Raw genomic sequence first — 13,645 nt, 5'->3', positions numbered from 1 at the left:
CAGCATAATTAATCCTCTTGCGGAGCTCAATTAATAATTTCAGGGTGCCTGGGTTTGGCAGCACAGGAATAAGAAAATATGGTTGTAGGAATGCCTACTGGTCTTAAAAATTCTATAAATTTATTTACATCTGAACATACTTTGGAGAATAATCTTGGAACTAATGCCTATTTCCGAGTTAGCAGCATTCTACCCTCTTATTTCTTAAGTGCCTCTTCCTTCACCTTCTTATGCTAGCAGAGCTGACAGAAGAGACTTTTATTCTATTTCCCCATGCAGCATGGCTTAATGTTTTGCGACAGCTTGTTGTTGGATTTTTTGGACTGGAGTCCTAATTGTCACAGGCTTCTCAAAACATTTCATTTACAGTTTTACCAGGAATACTTTCATGTGCAGAGAGTGGAGAGTTCCACTGTGCTGCCCCCAGTCAAGCTGTCAGTAATGCCGTTTGCTGGTTTCTTTCAGTTCTCCAAGTCAGACGGGAAGGAAAGCATCACCCCTAATGTTTTTACAGTACTAATCTCCATTTGTTTTAAATAACGTTTTAAAAATAAGTCAGTAGTCTCTCTCTATTTCAATAGAACGTTACTAATAAAATAAAAATAAGAAACCTACTTATGTTTACCATTTCACTTGTAGCCTAGTCTAGCTCCCCACCACCACACTTCTGTACTAGAAACAACAAAGAAATTATGGAGACTATAGATAAGGTTACTAGAAATGACAGCTCAGCCTATATTTCAACATATGAAGCTTTAGTTAACGAAACAAATGAAGAAGTGCTTTCGAATAATAATAAAAAAGGGGGAGGGGGGAGGAACAGCTTGTAATAGAGAATGTCCTGGATCTTTTGTTTCCATTTAGGATAACAACTGGGCTTTGCAAAGAAAAGACAACAGGCAGTTCATACTAAATTGGACCTGCCAACTGCTAGTTAGAATATTGCAAATAATTTACTTTCCATGATAAAAGCAAAAGCAAGCAGCACCCAGCAGGGGCCCAGCTGATAAAACTGTGTCAAACTCAAACCATTTGTCAACCGGGAAGGAAAAGAACAGAGCTGAAAGATGGACTCAGGAAACAGATTTATCTGGCGCAACACATTAACTAGTATAAATACCATGGGAGGAGGGAGAAAGTAAACACATTTATTCAGTATCTCCAGCTAGCCAGAAGAAGAATCACTCACGTAACTCACTGCCCGTGCCACCCAAACACTCATTTGTCACAGAACAGTAGCATTTTTCTTTTGTGTACAACGGGAGTGTTGTTTAATGCATAGCACTGAAAGGTTTTAGTAGCACACACACACAAAAAGTGTGGTTAAACAAGGCAAGATGCAAATTCCTACCATTTTAATCTCAAAGCAATAAAACTTCAGGTCATAAACACATGAGGTAACACCTACTAAAACTTCCATCTATGTTTTGCACTTCTGTTTACTGAAGTAAACTGATGTTATAGGAGGGATACCAAAAAAGAGGAATGCAATGCAGTGCTATGAATGCTATGAACTGGGACTGTACCCAAACAAAACAGAAAACTTTTTTTAAAAATGCTAGCCCTTTTCTTTGCAAAGACATTCGTTTTGAACAGTTGCATGTAATTTCCGTTATGAAATAGTGTTATGAAAACAGACAAACGCAGGTTGCCAAAGCTAACTGGAATGCATACACAAGAGGTTTTCTTTTAAACTAAAGTAAAAAAACCAACAACATAGCAAAAGGTATACTGTAAGACAATTAAAACCACAGTCAGTTAATACATACAATATTAATCTAATGCAGTATATTCTTTAGCAGTACCTTTGAACAGCCATGTAGGACAGGTTTCCAATCTTCGTTCATGCATCCCAGGGTTTTAGTCCATATATTTGTCTTCTGTCACTCACTCATTCACTCACTCATTCACACACCACGCACACACATGCACACATTAACACGCAGGACACATGCTCTCTACCTCTCACACTGAGACACTCCTCTAACCCTGTCTGGAGCCGAGCCTTGGATTTTAGAATTTCCTCCTGTGAGAAGATTTTCCCCCACCCCTTTCCTTCTACTCCACCCCATTCAGTAATTAGGCTTAACAAGAGCAATTAACAAAATAAACTCTGCTTAGGCTGGTGGTCTGATAATTCTGCTTACCAAGACCTTTGGGAAATAATCAAAAATATTTAAACAGATACTTTCACAGGGGCTTTAAAAACCCACCATTTCTGTCACAGCTTATTGCAATTATTTGCAGTTTGGTTGGAGACTGGATAGCATGATCTCATTCTAGTGGCTTCAATATGTTATATTTTACTGAATTTTACTGAAAAGTTGCAATAGTTTAATAACATCAGATAATTTAATAATGCAAAATAAATAATGTGTTGAGATGATCAAAATGTTTTGAATTGTATTTATTGCATTTTATTTTTGTGTTTTATTTTTGAAAGGCAGAATATGCATTTGACAAATAACTTAAGGAAGGTACCAGCACAAACTTTGTCTGATTGAATTTTCCATTATATAATAATATGACATTAAAACACAGACTTGAGTAGTTTTTCAAAATCTTTCATTTATTTATCAATGTAAAAAGACAGTCAAGTACAAAAATCATGAAACAGTGTCCTTAATAAATATATTGTGTTCCTACACAGACTCGGTGCCTTTCCTACCTAATAAAGACATTTTTCAAGTTACCTGAGATGTACATTGATTGAATAAAATATGGGCTTTGCTTTCATCCCTGACTTTTGGATTGGATTCAGGACTAATGGGAATTGTTTCAAAACCAAAACCCAAGTATCTTTAGCTTACTGATAGAAATGTCAGTAAACTATCAGCTGTTTGTGGCAACTTTCTGTTTCTGCAGTACAGTTCACCTAAAACGTAAAGACCCCAATCCAGAGGACTACTGCAACAGCTGAAAGTTGTGTGTGTACTGCCACAGTTGCACATATATAACATTCATCTGATCACAGCAACCCCATTTCTTCTAAAATGTTCAGAGATTCACGTTAACAGGTGCTGGTGTTGTATATCTACAAAGTGCAACAGTTCCCTCTTGTCTTTAGGTAATATTTATATTAGCAGAAATAAATAATACATTGCTCATATACAAACCATATGCACTGTTTTCTGATCACTTGTTGGGAGAAAAAGGGGAATGTGCAAGGAAGACTAAATTTCCATAAGTGGGAAACAGCAGTGGGGAACATGTGGCTTTCCAGATGTTGCTGGACTCCAGTCAGTCCCAGTGAGGATGGCCAATGGTCAGGGATGATGGGAGTTGTAGTCTAGCAACATCTGCAGGCATAGGAGCCAACTCCGAGGGGCAGAGGTCCCTTCACCCCCCCAATACAATATTTTAGCTTCCTCCCCAAACTTGATGGGCATTGCCAATAAAAGGGTGTGTGTGTGTGCTGCATCTTATGATTGTGCGGGGCAGGGCTTACCTGGGGCCCCCCGACATTTTATTTAAGTTGGCACCCGTGTCTGCAGGGCCACAGGTTCCCCATCCTGCTTTAAAAAGATACTGGCCTCGTCAGACCGGCCATCTCAGGTAAGGTGAGGTGTTTGAATTGCAGTAATGAGCCTGCAGCTTTCCACTTTACTCAAACAACTTTGGAGTGAGGACAAAGAAGGTAAGGCACTTTCCCCTGAAGAGCTGGAGTGCTGCTATAAGAATGTGAAGGGCAAAGCCATGTCATGTCCAAGGAATTTAACTATTATTTTTCTATTTCTACCCTGCCTCTCCATCCAGTAGCATGAAGCATGAAGGCTTTAAAGTAAACAATGAGCTGACGTATGTCCATATATCAGAGGCGTAGCTAGGGGGGCGGGAGGGGCAGGGAGTACTGGATGCCACATCATGGGGGGGGGCGGCACTTACTGCGGGGCCTGCAGCACACCAGAGCCACGTCTCACCTGGAAGTGACACAGTGGGTGCCTAAAGGCTCTGCACTGCCCGAAACGGCAGCGTGGGGCTTGCTTCTTCCCACCACCTCCCCTTCAGCCACCCTACAGGCTCCACACAGTGAGCCCTGCCCCGGCTCGCCCTGCCCAGTGGGCAGCTTGCCTCGGCCCCATGGATGGCTCTCTCCAGCACAATGCCAACGAGCCACCCTGGGTGCCTGAATGGCTAGCTACGCCACTGCTTATATCTATACTGTTGACTGCTTCATAAGACAGAATGATTATATACAGAAATAAAATAAATTAATAAAATCTGTAGGGTAAGTCCAACGAACTTAACTCAGAGCAGTTCCTCAGTAATGCGTCTATACCATGGGTAGGCAAACTAAGGCCCGGGGGCCGGAGCCGGCCCAATAGCCTTCTAAATCCGGCTCGTGGATGGTCTGGGAATCAGCCTGTTCTTACATGAGTAGAATGTGTCCTTTTATTTAAAATGCATCTCTGGGTTATTTGTGGGCATAGGAATTTGTTCATTCCCCCCCCCCCCAAAAAAAATAGTCCGGCCCCCCACAAGGTCTGAGGGACAGTGAACTGGCCCCCTGCTGACAAAGTTTGCTGACCCCTGGTCTATACCAACACCACACAGACGCAATATCCTCCAACCCCTCAAACCTAATTAAAATAAAATAAATTATTAAAAATAAATTTTATAATTTTATGGCAAACGTTTTATAGTGTGCAATTGTATATTTGTGCATGCTGAATATTCCGAAATAATGTTGTTATGAATAAAAATTTTTTCCTTCAAAATTCCTTACATGAAAAGTACAGTGCACCATAATATTCTTACTTGCTCCTTCCCACAACCCAGGCAATTGGTAGCAAGTAAGTCTGGAGCTAGAATTAGTTGCATAGAACAGCCACTAACCTGAAGACTTCCCTTCCACAGTCCACTTCAGTCATTCAAGTAGGCTACAGTATTCAATGGGGTTATAGCCTTTGATGATACAAAAGCTTCTTTAAACCAAAAATTTAAAAAAGACTGGAAATGTGTGGGAAGTCTTTAAAACCGACACTATCATGTAAACCACACAATTGCCTGGGTTTCGTAACAAAGGATTACATTGGCTGATTTTGTGGTGCCTGAAAGGGCATGCCTGCTCCTCAGCTGAGCCAAGCTTACAAAAGTTTCCCAAGTTCTGAAGGTAAAGCCTTGAGGAAGAAAACTCTTTCCTCATATATTTTATTTGCTGTATTAACCATGCACTGGATTGTTTCTGGGCTTCTGCACTTACATCATAGCATATAGAAGCGCACACCAGGTGTTTTGTACGACAGCTCCTCAGAGATCTCTATCATGCACAACATTTTCCCTACATGGATCTAGATTATGGCAGAGGAGGAAAGCAGATACATCACATGTTTGCTCCTCCTCTGCACATATGTATATAAGGACGCCATCACTTATAAAAGGGTTAGGATATTTCAAGGAGAAGTTGCAATGCCTGGCCACTAGCATATAAGCTGAGAAAGATGCCTCACTACTCTGTCTCTTGCCTTGATCTCCCCACCAGGAAAAATGACAAGCTGAATAGTAGTATTTATCAGCACAAAAAAATCAGGGTTTTTTTGTTGCCAGACTGGGGAAAAAATCTGGCATTAGCACCCCATTCCTAATCTTTCAACAGTGGTAGAATAAACTAGGAACAGGAACAGAATCCCCCCCCCCCTTCCCGGCCAATCGAAAACTGTTTTTGAAATTTGCTTATGAAGCAAAAGTTGTGGGAGGGTGGAAAAAGCAGCTGCTTCTGAGAAGGAGCAATTAAAAACTCTGCAGTAGCCATACAGAAATGCTTGCAGATTTTGGCTGATATCTTGTGCTGTTACACTAGGAGTAAATGAAGCATGTAAGTGTTCAATCTGCAAACAATGGAATGTTGAATCACGGCAAGACATATACTGTGGAGCTGGCAGTAAGTTCAAAAAGACTGGACTGACCATGCTGATGTAATGCATGACAGAGAGGTTAAGGGCCAGCAGAAATACTCTGGCCTACATGTTAAGCTGCCAGGAAATGTAGAGCTGCCATACGTCCGGATTTTCCAGGACATGAGATTTCAAAGGCAGAATTGTTGTCTAGGGGCAGTTTCTGAAATGCAGCGCTAGGAAATGACACAACAGCAGTGGCTTCATAAGCACTAAGGCTTGTACTACTGAAACAGGAATGTTAAGACTTCTTTTGCCACAGAAAACTCAGTCTTCATTGGCACGATGCAAGCAAACCACATAACTGATATATTAATTTCATTAATTGAAAGTCACTAAATGCATGATGCACGTCAATTTAGAAATTATTCGTTGAAAGAGTAATACAAAAAACCCACTCTTTTAGGTTTATTGTTAAACAGAACAACAATTATTGTGTGATTTTTTAAAAAACTTCTATTATTTGCTAGTTTCAGGAAATGGTCGATGGACGTGGGTTATCCAGAAGGATTCGACAGCATTTAGGAGAAGCTGACCACGCTTTCAATTACATTATTTTCGTCAATTAGTCTTAAGGAAAATAACACTTCTATTAATCATTTCAATTAACGGCAAGCACCGCATGACACCAGCACCACAGCCCATATGCTGCGCTCCAATCACCCAAATATTAAAGCCTTTTTAATTGATTTATCTAAAGAACATTCAATAGACTCAAGGTGGCAGCCAGCCAGGAAATCCCAAAAGAAGATGACAAAAAGGTGGGGGTGCTAAACCCGTTTCCCAATTTGTTTTTCCTCTTTCTCCAGGGTTCACTGTTAATCCAATCACAGCCCATAAAGCTCGCCTTTTAATAAAATAAATAAATAAATAAATAAATAAATAAATAAATAAATAAATAAATAGATAAAGGGGCACACATGTTGGCTTGTCATCTGCTTGGAGAAGCCCCCCTTCTCCCACACTTAGCTGTCCAGTTAAGAGAGGGCTGCTGCGTACAGCAGCACATTTTTATCCAGCAGAAATATTTAGCTTGGCTACCCGCCAAGGAATGCTGGAAGAATAGAATGAATTAGGGGATTTACCTTCCACGTGCTTCGCACGTGTCACTGAAGAGCTTGCTTCTTTTCTTTCTCTCCACCCCCCCACCCCTCCCCGCCCCTCTCTTTCCTTTATCAAATATCTCCTACAGTTAAAAAAGTACAGCCTGAAATAGGAGCCGACACGTTACCAAGTTTGGTCACAGTGGCGCTATTCTGTGCAAGGTAGACATTTCCCTTTACTGTTGAAATAAAACCTTTGCACCTAGAAAAGCTTAGCTTGTCTTGTACACTACTTCATGTGAGAGGTTTCTTTTTCTTAAGGGACAGTTCACTTTATGCAAAGATTCTTTTCACAGAAGAGCTAGTGATTTGAAAACGTATTCCCACTAGACATTCATATACTAAACTTAGCTTTGTTGATATAAACAAGGCGGGTTGTTCTGTCCTGTGACTGCAGGGTGTTTATATGGGCTTTCCTTTGTTTTTCTTATGACATTTCCTAGCTTCTTGACTGGCCTGGTTTTATTTGTATTGGCAAGTAAGACGGAAAGAGTTAATATATAAAAAAAAGGCAGTTCGGGAAGCACCCTATATCGCCACTGACTGAGCTCTTAATGTGAGAAGCTAGGATGATGTTTTAATAGTTCAACAGATGGTGCTACTATACATATTGTACAGAGATAAAGGAAGGCTTCGCCAGCATTAAATAGGAGAGCTTCTAACCACCTACAATTCAATACTGTGCATGCATGCATGTCTTTCCTGAGTTTATACCACCAGGATGCTTTTTACGTTAAATGAAGAGGTATGCTTCTTTCAGTTAAGTGTATTAAGTGTACATAGCACAGTCAATGAGCAAGCTATTTTAGTGGAATTAGTGGCGTTCTGTAATAATATATATATATATAATTTCAAGATACCACTCAGCACATTAAGCTCATCTGCACTGCAGTCATTAAAGTGCTGGGGGTAAATGGGGAAGGATGGCAAAATGCAGGACTCAGGTAGGCATGCATGATTCACTGTTCTCCCCTTACTTCTCGAAATACTATCATTTTGATCAGCAGTGAATGGTGGGGAGAGGAAATTCTTGAAAATGTCGGCGGTTTTGCAGTCTTCTGATTGCATCTCTGTATCAGGACCAGCATTATCTGCCATCTTACTCAACTATGCAATAGGTCAAATAAAAAAAGCTAAACACATTTTCTCAATGATTACCATTTCCTAGGAAATACTGCACTTCTGGTGCACAAAGGAGCCATATTGTGGGTGTTTCTCATATAACCTAGGTCAGCCTTCCCCAGCCAGATGCTTTGGACTCCCAACTCCAATGTACTCCAGCAAGTAGGGCTTTTGCTGGCTAGGGCTGATGGAAATTGTCATCTAAAGGATCTAGGAGGGCACCAAGTTGGGGAAGGCTAGCCTGGACCCTTCCAGTGTTAACTGAATGTCACAGGAAGGGCACAAACTGTTGCATTTCTCACACTATTCTGATTATGCTAAAATAAAATTTGCTTTGGATTGATTAAAACTGCACTTTATATTTCCAATAAATCTTGCTTATATTCTGCGTGCACAAAAATACTAATGGAGGGGTGCGGAACCCCAGTTACCAGGGCAAAATGCAGCATTCAGGCTACACCCGCTCCCCATCTGTAGCTTCTCCCCAACAATCCTGCTTTTCTTCTGTCTTGAGAATTTATGCTTGACTCAAATGTGTCCTTGAACTCTGATACTGTTTCTTCCTTGCCTATTCGGACATGTGAGTGTGTGTAAAAACAATCCTACTGTGCAAACGTAGAACTAACATTCATGGCCCTACACACCACTAACATGAGGCTCCTAGAAGGCTGCCTAGAAGGAAATGTGGCCCTCAGACTATAATATGTTCCCTGTCCTTGTGCTAATGGCAGATACTAGACATGCAAGACACTATACCATTTATCACCTGTTGCCTTATCTGCCATTATGCACTATAGGCAGGGACAGTAATCCTGCAGGTTTTAATTTCAGACATGGAATATTTCAGTTCTGCTGGTATAGACAATTACTCTGAACCCATTTTCTGTCCAATTCTGACTTTATGTTGGGGTGAAATCATCAATGATTGGATGTGTGAAATCTAGCTACGGGATTGAAGATTGTTGCCCATTTATTGTTGATTCAGCTCGTACTTGTGACTTGCTACAATACAATCAAATTTGTGGTGATATAATTATTTTTATATTTACAGTCTGATAGACAAAACTGATAATTTTCTCCAACCCCAAAGGCAGTTCTTTCAGGTAAAAATAAAATAAAATACAATTCTGCCAACACACACATTTGGAATGATACTTCAGTGAGATTAAATAATTACTGAATCTCTGTATTGTGTTTTATGTTTAATATCTTTGCAATTAATTGATCCCCACCCCCCAATGACTCTGAAAATTCAGGGCTGCACTCAACCTTCTGCAGCACCAGCATCTGTTGCAGATAATCCATCAATGGTTTTGAAATTGCCAAATGAAAATGCAAAAAGCCCAAACTGTTAGCATTCTACTATTCAGACTGGTGTTTTTCTTTTCTTTTTAAATGCAGTTGGAAAACTGAATTAGTGCAATATGTCATTAAATTTTAAGACAAGACGCCATCACTGAGGATGTCTTCTCTTGTAAACAAATAAGCAAATAGGCTTTAACCAGGCCCTGACCCAATAAATATTTATGTGATATATAGCCTTACAAATACAGCATAGTGGACCTTTGCCCACATAGTATTATGTTCTTGATACTAACCTCGTGCCCAAATCAATCAATGTTTTTAACTGGCAAATTTCCATCTGTTTTGCATCTGAAATGATTACAAATCAGAGTGTTTAGGGTTGTACTGGCTTTCAAATAATTCCCCAGTAGGGTTTATTTAATCTAGAGTTGAGATAAATATGTGGCGTAAGGCAAGCTCTACCAAATTTGTTATATTTAAATACAGTGTTTGAAATATGTATACAGACTTATTTCTTTTAGCAGCAAACAAAATTTGCAAGTCTAAAAGAAAACACAAACATGTCTTTTTCTGAAGCAGCAGATTTATCAGTGATTGGATGTTTGAACCCTTGCAGGTGAGTTTTAATAATATGAGTTTTAAAAACATGCAAGTTGTTGAATCACAATGCAGTAAATTGTCCTTCCACAAACCTTCCTTCTTCATTAAAATCTTATTTGCTTGGTAATCTCCTTTGATCGCTAAAGTTATAAGAATCCCTCTCTTTTGCTTTTGATACTATCAGTGTAGCTTTTGACCAGAGAGCGTGATGAATTAAATGTATGACAGATATGACAGGTGAGGAGTGCTTGGAGGGGGCTTAAACAGCAGGGATAAGACAAAGCCCCCATTTAAGAACAAAACCTCCACCCGATGACTAGCCCATTAATGACCAATCACAGAATCACTCTATTTGCCCTGTTGGACGAGGAGCAAGCCGATACTACAGACAAAGCTTTGTTAGCCACAGGGCAGTTGTTCAATCAGGCCACACAGCCAACTAATTGAAAAGTCCGTTCCCTGTTCCTGCTCCCTTGGTATTTGATACGCTGGACTTTTATAGGTAAAACTGCTCTCTTCCTATAATGTTATATCAAGTCATTCACCACAAATTTACAGCTGGACTAAGTGGTATTACAGTTTATAAACCTGAAAATCTATCTGCAGGGAATCCAGATAAGCCTCAGAGAGAAACAAGTCCCGCATTACAAATCCAAGGAATTTTGGAAGTCAATCCATTAGGATTATTGGGGGGCAGGCCTTTGATTTTGGAAGTCAAAACTACAAAAATAATAAAATCTTACAATCTCTCTTTATTATAACCTCTTTTTGAAGGCTGATTGTTTCATTTTTACACACACACACACACACACACACACACACACACACACACACACACAGTAATCATTTGCAATAATACTTGGAAGAGATTATTGGGCAGGAGGCCCAACAAAAATATTTGTTTTCCTGAGGTTTGTAATCACATGCTCTTTAAAGAACCAATTTTAATAACTATTAGTACTCAATATAAAAATCAGATCACAAATATTTAGCAAACGAGCGTATTATTCATCACTCTGGGATCATCTGAAAAATCTCACTGCTCCCCTTTAAGTATTCAGTATGTATCAGAGATATACAGCATCATAAATAAACTGAACATTCAATACCCCAAGAGGATTAAACCAGAAAATGTGCTACAGAAATTTGAAAAGGCCTAGAGCACATGGGGAAAGAAGCCTCTGTTGGTATTGCATTTATACTATTTGTCTGTTAATAGGACGAAGTTTTCAATTGTAATTCTTTTCAGAAGTGTTAAATACTACAATTATATTTTCAATAAAGCCAAATGCGAGAAGAAAAAATAGATATTCAAGTGGGCACTGTTGAAAATATAAAGTTTTATCTTAATTTCAGGTTTATAAATGAGGATAAGAACAATACCTGTTCATCATTAGGTTCAGCTATAAAATGATGACGGTGATAATAATCCATATTTACTTATATATAATTCTGGCTTTGATAAAGCCAAACACTTTTCATTTTCACTATGAGAAAAAAGAGCGGATAGAAAAAATACTTTTTCACTCAGAAAAAGTGGCGATAAGGAAATGCAATTCTGAGCACAGCAGTTATCTTTTTAGGTAACAATTCCTTCTCATAAAAATGGGACAATTATGCTGTCAAGTCAGTTATAAAGGCTGATTAAAGCATTTCCAATTTGAAATGTGTAATGTGATATAAAATAATGGTAGCAGACTGGTAGCAGGTAGAAGGCATGATTTTAAAAAGTTCTATAATATTTTTCAATGCAGATTTATTCACAGCTTATGAGCAATACATGTAAATTGTCGTTGATACTGAAAGCCAAAGATATATATACAAGGTCCCCCCTATCTTTTAAAGAGGCTTGCTGTGTGCAGTTGTTTCCCCATACATGTTGCTTCAGCAGCAAACATAAAAGTTAACATTTAAAGAAACCATTCTAGGATAATACCCTTTCACATACAGCTAGGCAGTGCTTTTTTCTGGGGGGATGCAGGGGTACACATACCCCTAAACATTTTGTGAATCTAAGTTTGGCCTCATTGAGGGGCAGTATTTCAATAGGAGTAGGAAAATGAGAGTAACCCTAAACATTTTTTTTACTAGAAAAAAGCACTGCAGCTAGGAATTATGCTCTCAGTATTACAGATGTAAAGGCAATTTCCTAATTCAACCCACTTGTCTCTTGTGATCTCTGCATCTCTAGTTTAGATTTCTAGTCAGAAATGTGAAGTAGTGTCGTATCCAAAATGCAGGCTCAAAGTCCTCGCTGCTCCACCTCCAAAAGCTGTCAATAGGTCTGGACTATGTCTGTCCACAGCTTTGCATTCATAGAGACCATTTGGCAGAAGGGCAAGGAAGACATCCAGGAAAACTGCTTTCAGACCTTATCTGAGCAACAATACTTAACTTTCACCACCTGAGCATGGCTTCCGGAGAGAAAACAATCACACGTATTGTCTCCTTCTGGACAATAACCCCTAAACCAGCCTCCAGTTGATGCCAAATGTTTCTTGTTTTTTTTTAAACCCTTATTTTTAGTCAGGACAGTATCTCTAGTCTTTCATCTCCCCACCCCTGCCCTCAGTAACACAAACCAGTCTGTAATTGGTATTATGCAATATTAGAAAGGTGGGCCTCATAGTTATTAATTGAAATCCCATGAAAATGGACAGGATGAGATGCAGCGCCTGCTCTGAAGTACCCCTCAAGTTCGCTACCTCTGCCAGACTCGTGGCTATCTGGAAACCGGCCCTGGCGCCACTGCCCTCATCCGCCATTTCCTCTGCCCGAACGCCCACCTGCCCGGACTTGCTCTGGTGGCCCCTTTCGACGCCTGGCATCAACAGTGGCAGCAACGCCAGCAGCGCAGTAGCCCCCGCACCCAAGCCATGCCCCTATTAATTGAAATCAAGTTATTGTGCCTAAATTCAAGGTACTGTGTAAAATTAAGGGACTTTTTAAAAAAAATCCACTTGACAGACCACGCAGAAAATATCATAGCTTATAATCTCTTTCTAGCAAGAACAATTCTATATTCGTTTCTAGCAAAAGGAGGGAGGGCAAGCAATTTTTGCAAATGCCCTCCTTTCTCCTGTAGCTGTCATGGATTGGCTGGATGTGGGGGAGGGGCACCAGCTGGGCAACCCCCAAGGAAACCCCAAGTTGAAGGTGTCTCAAAGCCAGGAGATTTGTGTTGAGGTGATAATGAGTGGTCAGAGGGAGAAGAGGGGACAGACTGGGAGGAGGAGGTGTCAGAAGCAGGAAGAGGCTGGGGCAGAGAGCAGTCTATATTTAAACCATTTGTATTCTGTATATATCTACACTAGTATTTTAATTCAAACTGAGATTAACTGAATGGATGTATATATTATGGAAACGTGTGATCTGCTTCGTAGTAAGTATGTTTAGAGTGCTGGCGTGAAATATAGATATGTTTCTGTGTTTTGAAATTTTTGGTATATGAGGCAGAGCTTGCTCACTAAACCCCAGTTTGTTCTTTCTCTCTCAAAGACAATTATTTTCCTCCAATGATGACATTTTTCCTTTTTTGTAAACCATGAACAGAATAATTTTATCCATTTTATTCTATTACAACCTGCAGAAAACTAGATTTTAACAGAGCTTCCTTCATTG

The 13,645-nt window shown here is 39.7% G+C and overlaps 1 protein-coding gene across 3 annotated transcripts in view; it reads right to left on the bottom strand.

The window, feature by feature from the left end:
- Positions 1 to 13,645, bottom strand: part of PRDM1 (PR/SET domain 1) — an 86,369-nt gene that overhangs the window by 30,095 nt on the left and 42,629 nt on the right. Inside the window, exon 1 of one of the 3 annotated variants that reach the window (XM_081186590.1) lies at positions 1,806 to 2,268. The exons of the other annotated variants lie outside the window; for them this stretch is intronic. The gene's annotated coding sequence lies outside the window, so the exon portion shown is untranslated. Of the gene's footprint in view, positions 1 to 1,805; positions 2,269 to 13,645 lie in introns of those variants that run through there. 3 annotated transcript variants of the gene reach the window in all.

The sequence above is a fragment of the Podarcis bocagei genome (genome assembly GCF_964188305.1).
Source record: "Podarcis bocagei genome assembly, chromosome: 3".
Taxonomy (NCBI): Eukaryota; Metazoa; Chordata; class Lepidosauria; order Squamata; family Lacertidae; genus Podarcis; species Podarcis bocagei.
This window is presented reverse-complemented; position numbering and strand designations above follow the sequence as displayed.